Below are 26,027 nucleotides of genomic sequence, written 5' to 3'. Positions count from 1 at the left end.
TGCTGTTGCATTCTTACCACTATCCGTATGGTGATGCAAACGGCACAAATTTGCAGCCAAGTAGTACAAATCGTCAGGGCTCTTAGTAGGAAGAAAATAGAGGAACTGCAGCTGAACTTTGCCGTGTAGTTCACCATGCACTGCAAAATGGAGAACACAACGCAGCGGCCAGGCTCTGTGAGCACGATGTTGACGCGGACCTGGCAGCGTCCATCGTGTCTGACACCGCTTGCCGCAGGTGCCCAACAAAATCCAAACAAAGACAATGAACATTAATGATCGCAGGAAGTGCATAGAAAATCCATAGTTTTGATATATAACTATATAATACAAGATTATTTTTTGCATACAACTGTATCTTATTGCATAGCAGAACTTTTCTATTATTGATTCTGAAGGAATTTATTTACCGTAACATCTTAATATTTTAGAGAGAATTCCTTATTTAACACTGTGTCTAAAATTTATGCCCTATTTGACATTGACAAATAATTTGTTCCCTATCTAACAAGGAGTCTAAATTTTATGCCTTTTATAACACTTATGTCCATTTTAAGCCTAAATGACACCTGAAATGACCATTTTGCCCTCATGTGGTATGTTTGTGTGCGCGTGCCTGTGATGTTGCGTGTGTTTGTGTGCGCGTATGTATGTGCTACTGCTGCATATGTGTGTGTGTGTGCACGCGCGCGTGTGCTGCTGTGTGTGAGTTTGCTACTGCGTGTGTACGTGCATGTTGTTGTGTGCATGCGTGGTGCGTGCAGTGGCGGAGGCAGGAATATTTTTCTGGTGTGGCGGAGTTTATGAAGGAGAAAATCATGTATGATATAATTTTGAAAGAACTTACTACAATACTGGATGTATATTACTTCGCTGTGTGTGTTGCTGCGTGTGTGTGTGTTGTTGATGCGTGCGTGTGTGCTGCTACCTGTGAGTGTGTTGCGTGTGTGTGTGTGTGTGTGCTGCGTGTGTGCGTACTGCTGTGTGTGTTGTGTGTGCTACTGCCCTCGCACTGATGTTGCGTGCGTGTGTTATTGCCCCGCACACACACATACCACATGAGGGGCAAAAGGATCTTTTCAGTTGTCATTTAGGCTCAAAATAGACAAAAGTGTTATAAAAGGCATAAAATTTAGACTCGTTGTTACATAAGGAAGAAAAAGGTTTTCAGTGTCAAATAAGGAAACGAAATTTAAGATAGTGTTAAGTAAGGAATTGTTTCAATATTTTAAGGTTTTAACAAAAGAAGAACATATAGTTTAGGAATGAACGGACTACATGAGTATGAGGAAACATTTATACCCATTACTATATATTGATAAACTTCATTATCAGTTGTTTGACTTTAATAAACAGCAAGATATATCCAATTCTTGTGCGTCTTTGGAGGTTCCTTAGTTGATCTTGCCATGGTAGGATAAGCACAAATGGCAGCATGAACCTTCTTGTACAGTGCTTCCTTGTCATCGGCCGCAATATTCTTCCTGATGTACTCACTGAAGTGAGATTGGTACTTCTTAGGTTCCTCATCAGCTATTGACTGAAATATGGGTAGGGCAGAAGTTAAATCGAGATTCAGTAAGCTGCTTCAGAAATAAGAAGAAAGTACACTTGCTTTAGGATACTTTATATGGGTGAATCGGGCCCAGATATATCTTCCAGAAAGAATTCATGTATACAACAACGACAGCCCTAGGGAATGAAGAAATGGCATTATAATACCACGAGGGCAACGGATCCAACTCAAATCTCTTGTCACTGTGTGGAATACCAAGACCACCATCCAAAGCTCCCTGCAGTAGCCAACAGACTGAAGAGGGTCTCAAAAGTAAATGGATAAACTATATGCTTCCTAATTCAATAGCTTAGAACCCCCTAAATATAGAATAAAAGAAGCAGACCAACAACAGGCAATAAATGCAGTCCAAGATTAGTCATACTTCAAGTCCATCAGTGAGCCTGCCGCAGAGCGATGGATCAAACAACACTGTAAGTAAGCTATATATTTTTCTTGGCTTTCCATGTGTACCAACTACATCCTTTAAAATGTCTATTATTTAGATTTCTAACCTATCCAGCAAAATTATCAATCGTGCATTCAAGATCTGTAGGTAAACAAAATAAAGGAGACTTTTCACCACAAATCTCATCCAGCCATCACAAACCATAGCATCAGAATAAGAGAACAAAGTTTAACAAAGTGACAAAACAACAGAAAATGAAAGCATTACAACAGCAGCACGCCATGGCAATCCTGAAAAGCAAAGACTTGTCAGTGTGGAAGAGGTATGTAAAACCCTCTCTGCCTGATCTTCCTACTCTTCCTCGCGACTGCAGATGAAAAGAAAAGCAGTTAACTTGAGGTCCAGATCTCAGATTCATACATCCAATTTTTTGCCAAAAAAAGCAAAGTAAAAATCTGAGAACTAAAACCAACTGATACAGCTGCGGGAGCCCAAATAGTTCTGCATACAAGAATCTTTAATTCCCCATAAGAAAACTTCTCCATACCAAGTTGTATATTCTTTGACACTTTCAATGGGAAAAATATTTAGCAATAAAACTGGTCATTGAAGCTAAAGCACCATTCATCTATGCAACAAGAACATAAATTAGTATCAGAATTCTAACATCAAATGTAGGTGTAGTCCATAGATAAGCTAACTACCTGGAATACCTAGCAATTTAAAATATATGCTTGAATGAAGCTGCAGAATGAGAAAAAAAGGGAGACAAGAGTGAGAGCAGGGAGGAGAGCGGAGGTGGAGGCAAACCTGAACCGCCTCGGCATCCTTGCTCCTGCTCCTCCTGTGCCAGGAAGGAGAGGGTTGTGGGGCGCAGGAGATGCGTGGAGTCACCATTGTGCACAAGCAGCAGGAGCAGAGCCAAACTAAATCTCATAATCCACCATAAATTTTGGTTAAAGATCACAGTCGACTAACTAAAACCAAATTGTTCCAAATTTATTAAAGATTCATTTCCATAAAAATAATAATCACCATGCTCATCTATTAGACCTAAAATCTCATAATCCACCAGACATCTTTCACTATCTTCTCAAGACACAATCTCCTAACTAAATCCAACTAACATCTCATAAATCACAGACAAATTTGGTTCAATATCACAATCACCTAACTAAATCCAAATTGTTCAAGATTAATTAATACACCGAACATCTTTGACTATCTCTTCAAGATCACAATCAACTAACTAATCCATCAAAAATCTCATACTCCAGCATAAAATTTGGTTCAAAATGACAATCGCCTAACTAAATCCAAAATTTTCCAAGTTTATTAAATAATTATTTATCCAGCAATACAATAATCAACATGCTCACCTACAAGACCTAAATTCACATAATTCACCAAACATCTTTTACTAGCTTGTCAAAATCACAATCAGCTAACCAAATCCAACCAAAACCTTATAATCCACCGTAAAATTAGGTTAAAAAATCACAATCACCAAACTAAATCCAAATCATTTCAAACTAAATTAAATATATGTACATCCTCCAATATAATAATCGCCATGCTCAGTTATTAGACCTAAAATCCATAATCCACCAAACATCTTTGATTATCATCTCAAGACACAATCACCTAATTAAATCCAACTAAAATCTCATAAATCACAGAGAAATTTGGTTCAATATCGCAAATCATCTACCAACTCCAAATTGTTTAAGATTAATTAATCCACCAAACATTTTTGACATCTCCCCAAGATCACAATCTACTAACTAAATCTATTGAAAATCTTGTAATCCACAATGAAATTTATTCAAGATCATAATAGCCTAACTACATCCAAATTACTCCATGTTTACTAAAGGACCATTTATTCACCAATATAATAACCACCACGCTCACTTACTAGACCTAAGTTTAACAAAATTCACCAAACATCTTTGACTAACTCGTCAAGATCACAATCACCTAACTAAATCCAACAAAACCTCAAAATCCACCTTGGATTTGTTTGAAAAATAGCAATCACCTAACTAAATCAAAATTGTTCCAAACTAAATTAAAGATCTGTTTATCCATCAATATAATAATCACCATTCTCATCTACTAAACCAAAAATCTCATAGTCCAGCAAACATCTTAGACTATATTCTCAAGACACAATCACCTAACTAAATCTACATTAAATCTCATAATCCAGCGTAACATTCGGTTCAGTATCACAATCACCTAACCAAATCCAAATGATTCAAGATTAATTAATCCAAACATATTTGAATATGTTCTCAAGATCAGAATCAACTAACTAATCCATAAAAATCTCATAATCCACCATAAAATGTGGTTCAAGGTTACAATCACCTAACTAAATCCAAATTATTCCAAATTTATTAAAAATTCATTTATCCACCAATATATAATCAACATGCTCACCTACTAGACCTAAATTCACATAATTCATCGAACATCTTTTCCAACCTCCTCAAAATCACAATCACCTGACTAAATCCAATCAGAACCTTATAATCCATCGTAAAATTAGGTTAAAAGATCACAATCACCTGACCAATTCAAATTGTTTCAAATTAATTTAAACATCTATCTATCCACCAATAAAATAATCACCATCCTCCTCTACTAGACCTAAAATCTCATGATCCACAAAACATGTTTGATTATCATCTCAAGACACAATCACCTAACTAAATCCAACTAATATCTCATAAATCACAGAGAAATTTGGTTCAATATCACAATCACATAACTAAATCCATATTGTTCAAGATTAATTAATACACCGAACATCTTTGTCTATCTCCTCAAGATCACAATCAACTAAATCCATTGAAAAATCTCGTAATCCACCATGAAATTTGTTCAAGATCACAATTGCCTAAGTAAATCCAAATTGCTCCAGGTTTACTAAAGAAGTCGATACTTCCTTGAGATTGAGGTTTCTTCTACCTCTAATGCCTTCTTTATTTCCTAAGAGGAGTATATCCAGGATCTTCTTGCTCTTGTTGCTCGTACTAATGAGCACACTATTGAGACTGCTATGGAGCTCAACATCCATCTTTGTGTCCACCATCGCTCCCTGAAAGTCCGGACGGGCGTCCGTTGCCTGGTCACAGGTTGCTATGTGTGCTTGTCTTGATCCTACATCCCGTGTTCCCTTGTTGGGCGACACCATGACCGCACGCTCAAGCACCACCAATGGCGAGCAAGAGCACAGACAATCGACGCATACCTGAATTTTACCCACGGGACACGCTCGAGAACACGGCGCTACCTATCGTCAAGGCCAAGGGCGCACATTAGGAGAACGTGGGATGCTTAATCAAGTGCGTGACACAAAATCCGCAAACAGGACAAGAACACCAAAACGGACAACGAGGAACGGAGAGTGCACATGCACGTGGGATGCTGGATCAAAGTCCATCTGCTACCACTACCCCCATTCTCTCCTCATTTGCCTTGTTTACCAGTTATTTTCAGTAGTGGCATCATTGCCTTGAGTCACTTGTGTGGCCCTCATCTCTAACCACCAATATAATAATCAACATGCTCACCTACTAGACGTAAATTCACATAATCCACCGAACATCTTTTACTAGCTTGTCAAAATCACAATCACCTAACTAAATTGAAATCGTTTCAGACTAAATTAAATATATGTCCATCCATCAATATAATAATCGCCATGCTCAGTTATAAGACCTAAAATCCATAATCCACCAAACATCTTCGATTATCATCTCAAGACACAATCACCTAACTAAACCCAACTAAAATCTCATAAATCATAGAGAAATTTGGTTCAATATCGCAATCATCTACCAACTCCAAATTGTTTAAGATTAATTGATCCACCAAACATCTTTGACATCTCCCCAAGATCACAATCTACTAACTAAATCTATTGAAAATCTTGTAATCCACTATGAAATTTATTCAAGACCACAATAGCCTAACTACATCCAAAGTGCTCCATGTTTTCTAAAGGACCATTTATCCACTAATAACCACGATGCTCACTTACTATACCTAAGTAAACATAATTCACCAAACATCTTTGACTAACTCGTCAAGATCACAATCACCTAACTAAATCCAACAAAACCTCAAAATCCACCATGAATTTGTTTGAAAAATAGCAATCACCTAACTAAATCAAAATTGTTCCAAACTAAATTAAAGATCTGTTTTATCCACCAATATAATAATCACCATTCTCATCTACTAAACCTAAAATCTCATAGTCCAGCAAACATCTTTGACTATATTCTCAAGACACAATCACCTAACAAAATCCACCTTAAATCTCATAATCCAGCGTAAATTTCGGTTCAGTATCACAATCACCTAACCAAATCCTAATGATTCAAGATTAATTAATCCAAACATATTTGAATATGTTCTCAAGATCATAATCAACTAACTAAAATCAAAATGTTCCAAACTAAATTGAAGATCTGTTTTATCCACCAAAATAATAATCACCATTCTCATCTACTAAACCTAAAATCTCATAGTCCAGCAAACATCTTTGACTATATTCTCAAGACACAATCACCTAACAAAATCCACCTTAAATCTCATAATCCAGTGTAAAATTCGGTTCAGTATCACAATCAGCTAACCAAATCCTAATGATTCAAGATTAATTAATCCAAACATATTTGAATATGTTCTCAAGATCATAATCAACTAAATAATCCATAAAAATCTCATAATCCACCATAAAATGTGGTTCAAGGTCACAATCGCCTAACTAAATCCAAATTGTTCCAAATTTATTAAAGATTCCTTTATCCACCAAAATATAATCAACATGCTCACCTACTAGACCTAAATTCACATAATTCATCGAACATCTTTTACTACCTTGTCAAAATCACAATCACCTGACTAAATCCAACCAGAACCTTATAATCCATCGTAAAATTAGGTTAAAAGATCACAACCACCTCACCAATTCAAATTGTTTCAAATTAATTTAAATATCTATTTATCCACCAATACAATAATCACCATCCTCCTCTACTAGACCTAAAATCTCATGATCCACAAAACATTTTTGATTATCATCTCAAGACACAATCACCTAACTAAATCCAATTAAAATCTCACAAATCACAGAGAAATTTGGTTCAATATCACAATCACATAACTAAATCCATATTGTTCAAGATTAATTAATATACCGAACATCTTTGACTATCTCCTCAAGATCACAATCAACTAAATCCATTGAAACATCTCGTAATCCACCATGAAATTTGTTCAAGATCACAATCGCCTAACTAAATCCAAATTGCTCCATGTTTACTAAAGAAGTCGCTACTTCCTTGAGATTGAGGTTTCCTCTACCTCTAATGCCTTCTTTTTTTTCCTAAGAGGAGTATATCCAGGATCTTCTTGCTCGTGTCGCTCGTACTGATGAGCACACTATTGAGACTGCTATGGAGCTCAACATCCATCTTTGTGTCCACCTCCGCTCCCTGAACGTCCGGACGGGCGTCCGTTGCCTGGTCACAGGTTGCTATGTGTGCTGTCTTGATCCCACATCCCGTGTTCCCTTGCTGGGCGACACCATGACCGCACGCTCAAGCACCACCAATGGCAAGCAAGAGCACAGACAATCGACGCATACCTGAATTTTACCCACGGGACACGCTCGAGAACACGGCGCTACCTATCGTCAAGGCCAAGGGCGCACATTAGGAGAACGTGGGATGCTTAATCAAGTGCGTGACACAAAATCCGCAAACAGGACAAGAACACCAAAACGGACAACGAGGAACGAAGAGTGCACATGCACGTGGGATGCTGGATCAAACTCCATCTACTGCCACTACCCCCATTCTCTCCTCATTTGCCTTGTTTACCAGTTATTTTCAGTAGTGGCATCATTGCCTTGAGTCACTTGTGTGGCCCTCATCTCTATCCACCAATATAATAATCAACATGATCACCTACTAGACCTAAATTCACATAATCCAACGAACATCTTTTACTAGCATGTCAAAATCACAATCACCTAACTAAATCCAAATCGTTTCAGACTAAATTAAATATATGTTCGTCCATCAATATAATAATCGCCATGCTCAGTTATAAGACCTAAAATCCATAATCCATCGAACATCTTCGATTATCATCTCAAGACACAATCACGTAACTAAATCCAACTAAAATCTCATAAATCACATAGAAATTTGGTTCTATATCGCAATCATCTACCAACTCCAAATTGTTTAAGATTAATTAATCCACCAAACATCTTTGACATGTCCCCAAGATCACAATCTACTAACTAAATTTATTGAAAATCTTGTAATCCACTATGAAATTTATTCAAGATCACAATAGCCTAACTACATCCAAATTGCTCCATGTTTACTAAAGGACCATTTATCCACCAATATAATAACCACCATGCTCACTTACTATACCTAAGTAAACATAATTCACCAAACATCTTTGAGTAACTCGTCGAGATCACAATCACCTAACTAAATCCAACAAAACCTAAAAATCCACCGTGAATTTGTTTGAAAAATAGCAATCACCTAACTAAATCAAAATTGTTCCAAACTAAATTAAAGATCTGTTTTATCCACCAATATAATAATCACCATTCTCATCTACTAAACCTAAAATCTCATAGTCCAGCAAACATCTTTGACTATTCTCAAGACACAATCACCTAACTAAATCCACCTAAAATCTCATAATCCGGCGTAAAATTCGGTTCAATATCACAATCACCTAACTAACTCCAAATTATTCAAGATTAATTAATCCAACCATCTTTGAATATCTTCTTAAGATCAGAATCAACTAACTAGTCCATAAAAATCTCATTACCCACCATATAATTTGGTTCAAGGTCACAATCGTCTAACTAAATCCAAATTGCTCCAAATTTATTAAAGATTCATTTATCCACTAATATAATAATCAGCATGCTCACCTACTAGACCTAAATTCACATAACTCATCGAACATCTTTAACTACCTCGTCAAAATCACAATCACGTGACTAAATCCAACCAGAACCTTATAATCCATCGTAAAACTAGGCTAAAAATTGTTCCAAACTAAATTGAAGATCTGTTTTATCCACCAATATAATAATCACCATTCTCATCTACTAAACCTAAAATCTCATAGTCCAGCAAGCATCTTTGACTATATTCTCAAGACACAATCACCTAACAAAATCCACCTTAAATCTCATAATCCAGCGTAAAATTCGGTTCAGTATCACAATCAGCTAACCAAATCCTAATGATTCAAGATTAATTAATCCAAACATATTTGAATATGTTCTCAAGATCATAATCAACTAAATAATCCATAAAAATCTCATAATCCACCATAAAATGTGGTTCAAGGTCACAATCGCCTAACTAAATCCAAATTGTTCCAAATTTATTAAAGATTCCTTTATCCACCAAAATATAATCAACATGCTCACCTACTAGACCTAAATTCACATAATTCATCGAACATCTTTTACTACCTTGTCAAAATCACAATCACCTGACTAAATCCAACCAGAACCTTATAATCCATCGTAAAATTAGGTTAAAAGATCACAACCACCTCACCAATTCAAATTGTTTCAAATTAATTTAAATATCTATTTATCCACCAATACAATAATCACCATCCTCCTCTACTAGACCTAAAATCTCATGATCCACAAAACATTTTTGATTATCATCTCAAGACACAATCACCTAACTAAATCCAATTAAAATCTCACAAATCACAGAGAAATTTGGTTCAATATCACAATCACATAACTAAATCCATATTGTTCAAGATTAATTAATATACCGAACATCTTTGACTATCTCCTCAAGATCACAATCAACTAAATCCATTGAAACATCTCGTAATCCACCATGAAATTTGTTCAAGATCACAATCGCCTAACTAAATCCAAATTGCTCCATGTTTACTAAAGAAGTCGCTACTTCCTTGAGATTGAGGTTTCCTCTACCTCTAATGCCTTCTTTTTTTTCCTAAGAGGAGTATATCCAGGATCTTCTTGCTCGTGTCGCTCGTACTGATGAGCACACTATTGAGACTGCTATGGAGCTCAACATCCATCTTTGTGTCCACCTCCGCTCCCTGAACGTCCGGACGGGCGTCCGTTGCCTGGTCACAGGTTGCTATGTGTGCTGTCTTGATCCCACATCCCGTGTTCCCTTGCTGGGCGACACCATGACCGCACGCTCAAGCACCACCAATGGCAAGCAAGAGCACAGACAATCGACGCATACCTGAATTTTACCCACGGGACACGCTCGAGAACACGGCGCTACCTATCGTCAAGGCCAAGGGCGCACATTAGGAGAACGTGGGATGCTTAATCAAGTGCGTGACACAAAATCCGCAAACAGGACAAGAACACCAAAACGGACAACGAGGAACGAAGAGTGCACATGCACGTGGGATGCTGGATCAAACTCCATCTACTGCCACTACCCCCATTCTCTCCTCATTTGCCTTGTTTACCAGTTATTTTCAGTAGTGGCATCATTGCCTTGAGTCACTTGTGTGGCCCTCATCTCTATCCACCAATATAATAATCAACATGATCACCTACTAGACCTAAATTCACATAATCCAACGAACATCTTTTACTAGCATGTCAAAATCACAATCACCTAACTAAATCCAAATCGTTTCAGACTAAATTAAATATATGTTCGTCCATCAATATAATAATCGCCATGCTCAGTTATAAGACCTAAAATCCATAATCCATCGAACATCTTCGATTATCATCTCAAGACACAATCACGTAACTAAATCCAACTAAAATCTCATAAATCACATAGAAATTTGGTTCTATATCGCAATCATCTACCAACTCCAAATTGTTTAAGATTAATTAATCCACCAAACATCTTTGACATGTCCCCAAGATCACAATCTACTAACTAAATTTATTGAAAATCTTGTAATCCACTATGAAATTTATTCAAGATCACAATAGCCTAACTACATCCAAATTGCTCCATGTTTACTAAAGGACCATTTATCCACCAATATAATAACCACCATGCTCACTTACTATACCTAAGTAAACATAATTCACCAAACATCTTTGAGTAACTCGTCGAGATCACAATCACCTAACTAAATCCAACAAAACCTAAAAATCCACCGTGAATTTGTTTGAAAAATAGCAATCACCTAACTAAATCAAAATTGTTCCAAACTAAATTAAAGATCTGTTTTATCCACCAATATAATAATCACCATTCTCATCTACTAAACCTAAAATCTCATAGTCCAGCAAACATCTTTGACTATTCTCAAGACACAATCACCTAACTAAATCCACCTAAAATCTCATAATCCGGCGTAAAATTCGGTTCAATATCACAATCACCTAACTAACTCCAAATTATTCAAGATTAATTAATCCAACCATCTTTGAATATCTTCTTAAGATCAGAATCAACTAACTAGTCCATAAAAATCTCATTACCCACCATATAATTTGGTTCAAGGTCACAATCGTCTAACTAAATCCAAATTGCTCCAAATTTATTAAAGATTCATTTATCCACTAATATAATAATCAGCATGCTCACCTACTAGACCTAAATTCACATAACTCATCGAACATCTTTAACTACCTCGTCAAAATCACAATCACGTGACTAAATCCAACCAGAACCTTATAATCCATCGTAAAACTAGGCTAAAAATTGTTCCAAACTAAATTGAAGATCTGTTTTATCCACCAATATAATAATCACCATTCTCATCTACTAAACCTAAAATCTCATAGTCCAGCAAGCATCTTTGACTATATTCTCAAGACACAATCACCTAACAAAATCCACCTTAAATCTCATAATCCAGCGTAAAATTCGGTTCAGTATCACAATCAGCTAACCAAATCCTAATGATTCAAGATTAATTAATCCAAACATATTTGAATATGTTCTCAAGATCATAATCAACTAAATAATCCATAAAAATCTCATAATCCACCATAAAATGTGGTTCAAGGTCACAATCGCCTAACTAAATCCAAATTGTTCCAAATTTATTAAAGATTCCTTTATCCACCAAAATATAATCAACATGCTCACCTACTAGACCTAAATTCACATAATTCATCGAACATCTTTTACTACCTTGTCAAAATCACAATCACCTGACTAAATCCAACCAGAACCTTATAATCCATCGTAAAATTAGGTTAAAAGATCACAACCACCTCACCAATTCAAATTGTTTCAAATTAATTTAAATATCTATTTATCCACCAATACAATAATCACCATCCTCCTCTACTAGACCTAAAATCTCATGATCCACAAAACATTTTTGATTATCATCTCAAGACACAATCACCTAACTAAATCCAATTAAAATCTCACAAATCACAGAGAAATTTGGTTCAATATCACAATCACATAACTAAATCCATATTGTTCAAGATTAATTAATATACCGAACATCTTTGACTATCTCCTCAAGATCACAATCAACTAAATCCATTGAAACATCTCGTAATCCACCATGAAATTTGTTCAAGATCACAATCGCCTAACTAAATCCAAATTGCTCCATGTTTACTAAAGAAGTCGCTACTTCCTTGAGATTGAGGTTTCCTCTACCTCTAATGCCTTCTTTTTTTTCCTAAGAGGAGTATATCCAGGATCTTCTTGCTCGTGTCGCTCGTACTGATGAGCACACTATTGAGACTGCTATGGAGCTCAACATCCATCTTTGTGTCCACCTCCGCTCCCTGAACGTCCGGACGGGCGTCCGTTGCCTGGTCACAGGTTGCTATGTGTGCTGTCTTGATCCCACATCCCGTGTTCCCTTGCTGGGCGACACCATGACCGCACGCTCAAGCACCACCAATGGCAAGCAAGAGCACAGACAATCGACGCATACCTGAATTTTACCCACGGGACACGCTCGAGAACACGGCGCTACCTATCGTCAAGGCCAAGGGCGCACATTAGGAGAACGTGGGATGCTTAATCAAGTGCGTGACACAAAATCCGCAAACAGGACAAGAACACCAAAACGGACAACGAGGAACGAAGAGTGCACATGCACGTGGGATGCTGGATCAAACTCCATCTACTGCCACTACCCCCATTCTCTCCTCATTTGCCTTGTTTACCAGTTATTTTCAGTAGTGGCATCATTGCCTTGAGTCACTTGTGTGGCCCTCATCTCTATCCACCAATATAATAATCAACATGATCACCTACTAGACCTAAATTCACATAATCCAACGAACATCTTTTACTAGCATGTCAAAATCACAATCACCTAACTAAATCCAAATCGTTTCAGACTAAATTAAATATATGTTCGTCCATCAATATAATAATCGCCATGCTCAGTTATAAGACCTAAAATCCATAATCCATCGAACATCTTCGATTATCATCTCAAGACACAATCACGTAACTAAATCCAACTAAAATCTCATAAATCACATAGAAATTTGGTTCTATATCGCAATCATCTACCAACTCCAAATTGTTTAAGATTAATTAATCCACCAAACATCTTTGACATGTCCCCAAGATCACAATCTACTAACTAAATTTATTGAAAATCTTGTAATCCACTATGAAATTTATTCAAGATCACAATAGCCTAACTACATCCAAATTGCTCCATGTTTACTAAAGGACCATTTATCCACCAATATAATAACCACCATGCTCACTTACTATACCTAAGTAAACATAATTCACCAAACATCTTTGAGTAACTCGTCGAGATCACAATCACCTAACTAAATCCAACAAAACCTAAAAATCCACCGTGAATTTGTTTGAAAAATAGCAATCACCTAACTAAATCAAAATTGTTCCAAACTAAATTAAAGATCTGTTTTATCCACCAATATAATAATCACCATTCTCATCTACTAAACCTAAAATCTCATAGTCCAGCAAACATCTTTGACTATTCTCAAGACACAATCACCTAACTAAATCCACCTAAAATCTCATAATCCGGCGTAAAATTCGGTTCAATATCACAATCACCTAACTAACTCCAAATTATTCAAGATTAATTAATCCAACCATCTTTGAATATCTTCTTAAGATCAGAATCAACTAACTAGTCCATAAAAATCTCATTACCCACCATATAATTTGGTTCAAGGTCACAATCGTCTAACTAAATCCAAATTGCTCCAAATTTATTAAAGATTCATTTATCCACTAATATAATAATCAGCATGCTCACCTACTAGACCTAAATTCACATAACTCATCGAACATCTTTAACTACCTCGTCAAAATCACAATCACGTGACTAAATCCAACCAGAACCTTATAATCCATCGTAAAACTAGGCTAAAAATTGTTCCAAACTAAATTGAAGATCTGTTTTATCCACCAATATAATAATCACCATTCTCATCTACTAAACCTAAAATCTCATAGTCCAGCAAGCATCTTTGACTATATTCTCAAGACACAATCACCTAACAAAATCCACCTTAAATCTCATAATCCAGCGTAAAATTCGGTTCAGTATCACAATCAGCTAACCAAATCCTAATGATTCAAGATTAATTAATCCAAACATATTTGAATATGTTCTCAAGATCATAATCAACTAAATAATCCATAAAAATCTCATAATCCACCATAAAATGTGGTTCAAGGTCACAATCGCCTAACTAAATCCAAATTGTTCCAAATTTATTAAAGATTCCTTTATCCACCAAAATATAATCAACATGCTCACCTACTAGACCTAAATTCACATAATTCATCGAACATCTTTTACTACCTTGTCAAAATCACAATCACCTGACTAAATCCAACCAGAACCTTATAATCCATCGTAAAATTAGGTTAAAAGATCACAACCACCTCACCAATTCAAATTGTTTCAAATTAATTTAAATATCTATTTATCCACCAATACAATAATCACCATCCTCCTCTACTAGACCTAAAATCTCATGATCCACAAAACATTTTTGATTATCATCTCAAGACACAATCACCTAACTAAATCCAATTAAAATCTCACAAATCACAGAGAAATTTGGTTCAATATCACAATCACATAACTAAATCCATATTGTTCAAGATTAATTAATATACCGAACATCTTTGACTATCTCCTCAAGATCACAATCAACTAAATCCATTGAAACATCTCGTAATCCACCATGAAATTTGTTCAAGATCACAATCGCCTAACTAAATCCAAATTGCTCCATGTTTACTAAAGAAGTCGCTACTTCCTTGAGATTGAGGTTTCCTCTACCTCTAATGCCTTCTTTTTTTTCCTAAGAGGAGTATATCCAGGATCTTCTTGCTCGTGTCGCTCGTACTGATGAGCACACTATTGAGACTGCTATGGAGCTCAACATCCATCTTTGTGTCCACCTCCGCTCCCTGAACGTCCGGACGGGCGTCCGTTGCCTGGTCACAGGTTGCTATGTGTGCTGTCTTGATCCCACATCCCGTGTTCCCTTGCTGGGCGACACCATGACCGCACGCTCAAGCACCACCAATGGCAAGCAAGAGCACAGACAATCGACGCATACCTGAATTTTACCCACGGGACACGCTCGAGAACACGGCGCTACCTATCGTCAAGGCCAAGGGCGCACATTAGGAGAACGTGGGATGCTTAATCAAGTGCGTGACACAAAATCCGCAAACAGGACAAGAACACCAAAACGGACAACGAGGAACGAAGAGTGCACATGCACGTGGGATGCTGGATCAAACTCCATCTACTGCCACTACCCCCATTCTCTCCTCATTTGCCTTGTTTACCAGTTATTTTCAGTAGTGGCATCATTGCCTTGAGTCACTTGTGTGGCCCTCATCTCTATCCACCAATATAATAATCAACATGATCACCTACTAGACCTAAATTCACATAATCCAACGAACATCTTTTACTAGCATGTCAAAATCACAATCACCTAACTAAATCCAAATCGTTTCAGACTAAATTAAATATATGTTCGTCCATCAATATAATAATCGCCATGCTCAGTTATAAGACCTAAAATCCATAATCCATCGAACATCTTCGATTATCATCTCAAGACACAATCACGTAACTAAATCCAACTAAAATCTCATAAATCACATAGAAATTTGGTTCTATATCGCAATCATCTACCAACTCCAAATTGTTTAAGATTAATTAATCCACCAAACATCTTTGACATGTCCCCAAGATCACAATCTACTAACTAAATTTATTGAAAATCTTGTAATCCACTATGAAATTTATTCAAGATCACAATAGCCTAACTACATCCAAATTGCTCCATGTTTACTAAAGGACCATTTATCCACCAATATAATAACCACCATGCTCACTTACTATACCTAAGTAAACATAATTCACCAAACATCTTTGAGTAACTCGTCGAGATCACAATCACCTAACTAAATCCAACAAAACCTAAAAATCCACCGTGAATTTGTTTGAAAAATAGCAATCACCTAACTAAATCAAAATTGTTCCAAACTAAATTAAAGATCTGTTTTATCCACCAATATAATAATCACCATTCTCATCTACTAAACCTAAAATCTCATAGTCCAGCAAACATCTTTGACTATTCTCAAGACACAATCACCTAACTAAATCCACCTAAAATCTCATAATCCGGCGTAAAATTCGGTTCAATATCACAATCACCTAACTAACTCCAAATTATTCAAGATTAATTAATCCAACCATCTTTGAATATCTTCTTAAGATCAGAATCAACTAACTAGTCCATAAAAATCTCATTACCCACCATATAATTTGGTTCAAGGTCACAATCGTCTAACTAAATCCAAATTGCTCCAAATTTATTAAAGATTCATTTATCCACTAATATAATAATCAGCATGCTCACCTACTAGACCTAAATTCACATAACTCATCGAACATCTTTAACTACCTCGTCAAAATCACAATCACGTGACTAAATCCAACCAGAACCTTATAATCCATCGTAAAACTAGGCTAAAAATTGTTCCAAACTAAATTGAAGATCTGTTTTATCCACCAATATAATAATCACCATTCTCATCTACTAAACCTAAAATCTCATAGTCCAGCAAGCATCTTTGACTATATTCTCAAGACACAATCACCTAACAAAATCCACCTTAAATCTCATAATCCAGCGTAAAATTCGGTTCAGTATCACAATCAGCTAACCAAATCCTAATGATTCAAGATTAATTAATCCAAACATATTTGAATATGTTCTCAAGATCATAATCAACTAAATAATCCATAAAAATCTCATAATCCACCATAAAATGTGGTTCAAGGTCACAATCGCCTAACTAAATCCAAATTGTTCCAAATTTATTAAAGATTCCTTTATCCACCAAAATATAATCAACATGCTCACCTACTAGACCTAAATTCACATAATTCATCGAACATCTTTTACTACCTTGTCAAAATCACAATCACCTGACTAAATCCAACCAGAACCTTATAATCCATCGTAAAATTAGGTTAAAAGATCACAACCACCTCACCAATTCAAATTGTTTCAAATTAATTTAAATATCTATTTATCCACCAATACAATAATCACCATCCTCCTCTACTAGACCTAAAATCTCATGATCCACAAAACATTTTTGATTATCATCTCAAGACACAATCACCTAACTAAATCCAATTAAAATCTCACAAATCACAGAGAAATTTGGTTCAATATCACAATCACATAACTAAATCCATATTGTTCAAGATTAATTAATATACCGAACATCTTTGACTATCTCCTCAAGATCACAATCAACTAAATCCATTGAAACATCTCGTAATCCACCATGAAATTTGTTCAAGATCACAATCGCCTAACTAAATCCAAATTGCTCCATGTTTACTAAAGAAGTCGCTACTTCCTTGAGATTGAGGTTTCCTCTACCTCTAATGCCTTCTTTTTTTTCCTAAGAGGAGTATATCCAGGATCTTCTTGCTCGTGTCGCTCGTACTGATGAGCACACTATTGAGACTGCTATGGAGCTCAACATCCATCTTTGTGTCCACCTCCGCTCCCTGAACGTCCGGACGGGCGTCCGTTGCCTGGTCACAGGTTGCTATGTGTGCTGTCTTGATCCCACATCCCGTGTTCCCTTGCTGGGCGACACCATGACCGCACGCTCAAGCACCACCAATGGCAAGCAAGAGCACAGACAATCGACGCATACCTGAATTTTACCCACGGGACACGCTCGAGAACACGGCGCTACCTATCGTCAAGGCCAAGGGCGCACATTAGGAGAACGTGGGATGCTTAATCAAGTGCGTGACACAAAATCCGCAAACAGGACAAGAACACCAAAACGGACAACGAGGAACGAAGAGTGCACATGCACGTGGGATGCTGGATCAAACTCCATCTACTGCCACTACCCCCATTCTCTCCTCATTTGCCTTGTTTACCAGTTATTTTCAGTAGTGGCATCATTGCCTTGAGTCACTTGTGTGGCCCTCATCTCTATCCACCAATATAATAATCAACATGATCACCTACTAGACCTAAATTCACATAATCCAACGAACATCTTTTACTAGCATGTCAAAATCACAATCACCTAACTAAATCCAAATCGTTTCAGACTAAATTAAATATATGTTCGTCCATCAATATAATAATCGCCATGCTCAGTTATAAGACCTAAAATCCATAATCCATCGAACATCTTCGATTATCATCTCAAGACACAATCACGTAACTAAATCCAACTAAAATCTCATAAATCACATAGAAATTTGGTTCTATATCGCAATCATCTACCAACTCCAAATTGTTTAAGATTAATTAATCCACCAAACATCTTTGACATGTCCCCAAGATCACAATCTACTAACTAAATTTATTGAAAATCTTGTAATCCACTATGAAATTTATTCAAGATCACAATAGCCTAACTACATCCAAATTGCTCCATGTTTACTAAAGGACCATTTATCCACCAATATAATAACCACCATGCTCACTTACTATACCTAAGTAAACATAATTCACCAAACATCTTTGAGTAACTCGTCGAGATCACAATCACCTAACTAAATCCAACAAAACCTAAAAATCCACCGTGAATTTGTTTGAAAAATAGCAATCACCTAACTAAATCAAAATTGTTCCAAACTAAATTAAAGATCTGTTTTATCCACCAATATAATAATCACCATTCTCATCTACTAAACCTAAAATCTCATAGTCCAGCAAACATCTTTGACTATTCTCAAGACACAATCACCTAACTAAATCCACCTAAAATCTCATAATCCGGCGTAAAATTCGGTTCAATATCACAATCACCTAACTAACTCCAAATTATTCAAGATTAATTAATCCAACCATCTTTGAATATCTTCTTAAGATCAGAATCAACTAACTAGTCCATAAAAATCTCATTACCCACCATATAATTTGGTTCAAGGTCACAATCGTCTAACTAAATCCAAATTGCTCCAAATTTATTAAAGATTCATTTATCCACTAATATAATAATCAGCATGCTCACCTACTAGACCTAAATTCACATAACTCATCGAACATCTTTAACTACCTCGTCAAAATCACAATCACGTGACTAAATCCAACCAGAACCTTATAATCCATCGTAAAACTAGGCTAAAAATTGTTCCAAACTAAATTGAAGATCTGTTTTATCCACCAATATAATAATCACCATTCTCATCTACTAAACCTAAAATCTCATAGTCCAGCAAGCATCTTTGACTATATTCTCAAGACACAATCACCTAACAAAATCCACCTTAAATCTCATAATCCAGCGTAAAATTCGGTTCAGTATCACAATCAGCTAACCAAATCCTAATGATTCAAGATTAATTAATCCAAACATATTTGAATATGTTCTCAAGATCATAATCAACTAAATAATCCATAAAAATCTCATAATCCACCATAAAATGTGGTTCAAGGTCACAATCGCCTAACTAAATCCAAATTGTTCCAAATTTATTAAAGATTCCTTTATCCACCAAAATATAATCAACATGCTCACCTACTAGACCTAAATTCACATAATTCATCGAACATCTTTTACTACCTTGTCAAAATCACAATCACCTGACTAAATCCAACCAGAACCTTATAATCCATCGTAAAATTAGGTTAAAAGATCACAACCACCTCACCAATTCAAATTGTTTCAAATTAATTTAAATATCTATTTATCCACCAATACAATAATCACCATCCTCCTCTACTAGACCTAAAATCTCATGATCCACAAAACATTTTTGATTATCATCTCAAGACACAATCACCTAACTAAATCCAATTAAAATCTCACAAATCACAGAGAAATTTGGTTCAATATCACAATCACATAACTAAATCCATATTGTTCAAGATTAATTAATATACCGAACATCTTTGACTATCTCCTCAAGATCACAATCAACTAAATCCATTGAAACATCTCGTAATCCACCATGAAATTTGTTCAAGATCACAATCGCCTAACTAAATCCAAATTGCTCCATGTTTACTAAAGAAGTCGCTACTTCCTTGAGATTGAGGTTTCCTCTACCTCTAATGCCTTCTTTTTTTTCCTAAGAGGAGTATATCCAGGATCTTCTTGCTCGTGTCGCTCGTACTGATGAGCACACTATTGAGACTGCTATGGAGCTCAACATCCATCTTTGTGTCCACCTCCGCTCCCTGAACGTCCGGACGGGCGTCCGTTGCCTGGTCACAGGTTGCTATGTGTGCTGTCTTGATCCCACATCCCGTGTTCCCTTGCTGGGCGACACCATGACCGCACGCTCAAGCACCACCAATGGCAAGCAAGAGCACAGACAATCGACGCATACCTGAATTTTACCCACGGGACACGCTCGAGAACACGGCGCTACCTATCGTCAAGGCCAAGGGCGCACATTAGGAGAACGTGGGATGCTTAATCAAGTGCGTGACACAAAATCCGCAAACAGGACAAGAACACCAAAACGGACAACGAGGAACGAAGAGTGCACATGCACGTGGGATGCTGGATCAAACTCCATCTACTGCCACTACCCCCATTCTCTCCTCATTTGCCTTGTTTACCAGTTATTTTCAGTAGTGGCATCATTGCCTTGAGTCACTTGTGTGGCCCTCATCTCTATCCACCAATATAATAATCAACATGATCACCTACTAGACCTAAATTCACATAATCCAACGAACATCTTTTACTAGCATGTCAAAATCACAATCACCTAACTAAATCCAAATCGTTTCAGACTAAATTAAATATATGTTCGTCCATCAATATAATAATCGCCATGCTCAGTTATAAGACCTAAAATCCATAATCCATCGAACATCTTCGATTATCATCTCAAGACACAATCACGTAACTAAATCCAACTAAAATCTCATAAATCACATAGAAATTTGGTTCTATATCGCAATCATCTACCAACTCCAAATTGTTTAAGATTAATTAATCCACCAAACATCTTTGACATGTCCCCAAGATCACAATCTACTAACTAAATTTATTGAAAATCTTGTAATCCACTATGAAATTTATTCAAGATCACAATAGCCTAACTACATCCAAATTGCTCCATGTTTACTAAAGGACCATTTATCCACCAATATAATAACCACCATGCTCACTTACTATACCTAAGTAAACATAATTCACCAAACATCTTTGAGTAACTCGTCGAGATCACAATCACCTAACTAAATCCAACAAAACCTAAAAATCCACCGTGAATTTGTTTGAAAAATAGCAATCACCTAACTAAATCAAAATTGTTCCAAACTAAATTAAAGATCTGTTTTATCCACCAATATAATAATCACCATTCTCATCTACTAAACCTAAAATCTCATAGTCCAGCAAACATCTTTGACTATTCTCAAGACACAATCACCTAACTAAATCCACCTAAAATCTCATAATCCGGCGTAAAATTCGGTTCAATATCACAATCACCTAACTAACTCCAAATTATTCAAGATTAATTAATCCAACCATCTTTGAATATCTTCTTAAGATCAGAATCAACTAACTAGTCCATAAAAATCTCATTACCCACCATATAATTTGGTTCAAGGTCACAATCGTCTAACTAAATCCAAATTGCTCCAAATTTATTAAAGATTCATTTATCCACTAATATAATAATCAGCATGCTCACCTACTAGACCTAAATTCACATAACTCATCGAACATCTTTAACTACCTCGTCAAAATCACAATCACGTGACTAAATCCAACCAGAACCTTATAATCCATCGTAAAACTAGGCTAAAAATTGTTCCAAACTAAATTGAAGATCTGTTTTATCCACCAATATAATAATCACCATTCTCATCTACTAAACCTAAAATCTCATAGTCCAGCAAGCATCTTTGACTATATTCTCAAGACACAATCACCTAACAAAATCCACCTTAAATCTCATAATCCAGCGTAAAATTCGGTTCAGTATCACAATCAGCTAACCAAATCCTAATGATTCAAGATTAATTAATCCAAACATATTTGAATATGTTCTCAAGATCATAATCAACTAAATAATCCATAAAAATCTCATAATCCACCATAAAATGTGGTTCAAGGTCACAATCGCCTAACTAAATCCAAATTGTTCCAAATTTATTAAAGATTCCTTTATCCACCAAAATATAATCAACATGCTCACCTACTAGACCTAAATTCACATAATTCATCGAACATCTTTTACTACCTTGTCAAAATCACAATCACCTGACTAAATCCAACCAGAACCTTATAATCCATCGTAAAATTAGGTTAAAAGATCACAACCACCTCACCAATTCAAATTGTTTCAAATTAATTTAAATATCTATTTATCCACCAATACAATAATCACCATCCTCCTCTACTAGACCTAAAATCTCATGATCCACAAAACATTTTTGATTATCATCTCAAGACACAATCACCTAACTAAATCCAATTAAAATCTCACAAATCACAGAGAAATTTGGTTCAATATCACAATCACATAACTAAATCCATATTGTTCAAGATTAATTAATATACCGAACATCTTTGACTATCTCCTCAAGATCACAATCAACTAAATCCATTGAAACATCTCGTAATCCACCATGAAATTTGTTCAAGATCACAATCGCCTAACTAAATCCAAATTGCTCCATGTTTACTAAAGAAGTCGCTACTTCCTTGAGATTGAGGTTTCCTCTACCTCTAATGCCTTCTTTTTTTTCCTAAGAGGAGTATATCCAGGATCTTCTTGCTCGTGTCGCTCGTACTGATGAGCACACTATTGAGACTGCTATGGAGCTCAACATCCATCTTTGTGTCCACCTCCGCTCCCTGAACGTCCGGACGGGCGTCCGTTGCCTGGTCACAGGTTGCTATGTGTGCTGTCTTGATCCCACATCCCGTGTTCCCTTGCTGGGCGACACCATGACCGCACGCTCAAGCACCACCAATGGCAAGCAAGAGCACAGACAATCGACGCATACCTGAATTTTACCCACGGGACACGCTCGAGAACACGGCGCTACCTATCGTCAAGGCCAAGGGCGCACATTAGGAGAACGTGGGATGCTTAATCAAGTGCGTGACACAAAATCCGCAAACAGGACAAGAACACCAAAACGGACAACGAGGAACGAAGAGTGCACATGCACGTGGGATGCTGGATCAAACTCCATCTACTGCCACTACCCCCATTCTCTCCTCATTTGCCTTGTTTACCAGTTATTTTCAGTAGTGGCATCATTGCCTTGAGTCACTTGTGTGGCCCTCATCTCTATCCACCAATATAATAATCAACATGATCACCTACTAGACCTAAATTCACATAATCCAACGAACATCTTTTACTAGCATGTCAAAATCACAATCACCTAACTAAATCCAAATCGTTTCAGACTAAATTAAATATATGTTCGTCCATCAATATAATAATCGCCATGCTCAGTTATAAGACCTAAAATCCATAATCCATCGAACATCTTCGATTATCATCTCAAGACACAATCACGTAACTAAATCCAACTAAAATCTCATAAATCACATAGAAATTTGGTTCTATATCGCAATCATCTACCAACTCCAAATTGTTTAAGATTAATTAATCCACCAAACATCTTTGACATGTCCCCAAGATCACAATCTACTAACTAAATTTATTGAAAATCTTGTAATCCACTATGAAATTTATTCAAGATCACAATAGCCTAACTACATCCAAATTGCTCCATGTTTACTAAAGGACCATTTATCCACCAATATAATAACCACCATGCTCACTTACTATACCTAAGTAAACATAATTCACCAAACATCTTTGAGTAACTCGTCGAGATCACAATCACCTAACTAAATCCAACAAAACCTAAAAATCCACCGTGAATTTGTTTGAAAAATAGCAATCACCTAACTAAATCAAAATTGTTCCAAACTAAATTAAAGATCTGTTTTATCCACCAATATAATAATCACCATTCTCATCTACTAAACCTAAAATCTCATAGTCCAGCAAACATCTTTGACTATTCTCAAGACACAATCACCTAACTAAATCCACCTAAAATCTCATAATCCGGCGTAAAATTCGGTTCAATATCACAATCACCTAACTAACTCCAAATTATTCAAGATTAATTAATCCAACCATCTTTGAATATCTTCTTAAGATCAGAATCAACTAACTAGTCCATAAAAATCTCATTACCCACCATATAATTTGGTTCAAGGTCACAATCGTCTAACTAAATCCAAATTGCTCCAAATTTATTAAAGATTCATTTATCCACTAATATAATAATCAGCATGCTCACCTACTAGACCTAAATTCACATAACTCAATCGAACATCTTTAACTACCTCGTCAAAATCACAATCACGTGACTAAATCCAACCAGAACCTTATAATCCATCGTAAAACTAGGCTAAAATTGTTCCAAACTAAATTGAAGATCTGTTTTATCCACCAATATAATAATCACCATTCTCATCTACTAAACCTAAAATCTCATAGTCCAGCAAGCATCTTTGACTATATTCTCAAGACACAATCACCTAACAAAATCCACCTTAAATCTCATAATCCAGCGTAAAATTCGGTTCAGTATCACAATCAGCTAACCAAATCCTAATGATTCAAGATTAATTAATCCAAACATATTTGAATATGTTCTCAAGATCATAATCAACTAAATAATCCATAAAAATCTCATAATCCACCATAAAATGTGGTTCAAGGTCACAATCGCCTAACTAAATCCAAATTGTTCCAAATTATTAAAGATTCTGTATCCACCAAAATATAATCAACATGCTCACCTACTAGACCTAAATTCACATAATTCATCGAACATCTTTACTACCTTGTCAAAATCACAATCACCTGACTAAATCCAACCAGAACCTTATAATCCATCGTAAAATTAGGTTAAAAGATCACAACCACCTCACCATTCAAATTGTTTCAAATTAATTTAAATATCTATTTATCCACCAATACAATAATCACCATCCTCCTCTACTAGACCTAAATCTCATGATCCACAAAACATTTTTGATTATCATCTCAAGACACAATCACCTAACTAAATCCAATAAAATCTCACAAATCACAGAGAAATTTGGTTCAATATCACAATCACATAACTAAATCCATATTGTTCAAGATTAATAATTTACCGAACATCTTTGACTATCTCCTCAAGATCACAATCAACTAAATCCATTGAAACATCTCGTAATCCACCATGAAATTTGTTCAAGATCACAATCGCCTAACTAAATCCAAATTGCTCCATGTTTACTAAAGAAGTCGCTACTTCCTTGAGATTGAGGTTTCCTCTACCTCTAATGCCTTCTTTTTTTCCTAAGAGGTGTATATCCAGGATCTTCTTGCTCGTGTCGCTCGTACTGATGAGCACACTATTGAGACTGCTATGGAGCTCAACATCCATCTTTGTGTCCACCTCCGCTCCCTGAACGTCCGGACGGGCGTCCGTTGCCTGGTCACAGTTGCTATGTGTGC

The 26,027-nt window shown here is 36.2% G+C and overlaps 1 long non-coding RNA gene across 11 annotated transcripts in view; it reads right to left on the bottom strand.

The window, feature by feature from the left end:
* The window catches only part of LOC147970586 (uncharacterized), a 28,792-nt gene extending 3,958 nt beyond the window's left edge, over positions 1–24,834 (bottom strand). For 5 of the 11 annotated variants that reach the window (XR_015604105.1, XR_015604106.1, XR_015604113.1 and 2 more), the window contains exon 1: positions 18–24,834. This is a non-coding gene — a long non-coding RNA (uncharacterized LOC147970586). The remainder of the gene's footprint in view (positions 1–17) is intronic. The other 6 variants (XR_015604108.1, XR_015604110.1, XR_015604111.1 and 3 more) reach the window with 6 other exon arrangements.
* Positions 24,835–26,027: the final 1,193 nt, after the last annotated feature.

This window comes from Triticum urartu, chromosome 5A, assembly GCF_056163025.1.
Source record: "Triticum urartu cultivar PI428250 chromosome 5A, HENAU_Tu73, whole genome shotgun sequence".
Taxonomy (NCBI): Eukaryota; Viridiplantae; Streptophyta; class Magnoliopsida; order Poales; family Poaceae; genus Triticum; species Triticum urartu.
This window is presented reverse-complemented; position numbering and strand designations above follow the sequence as displayed.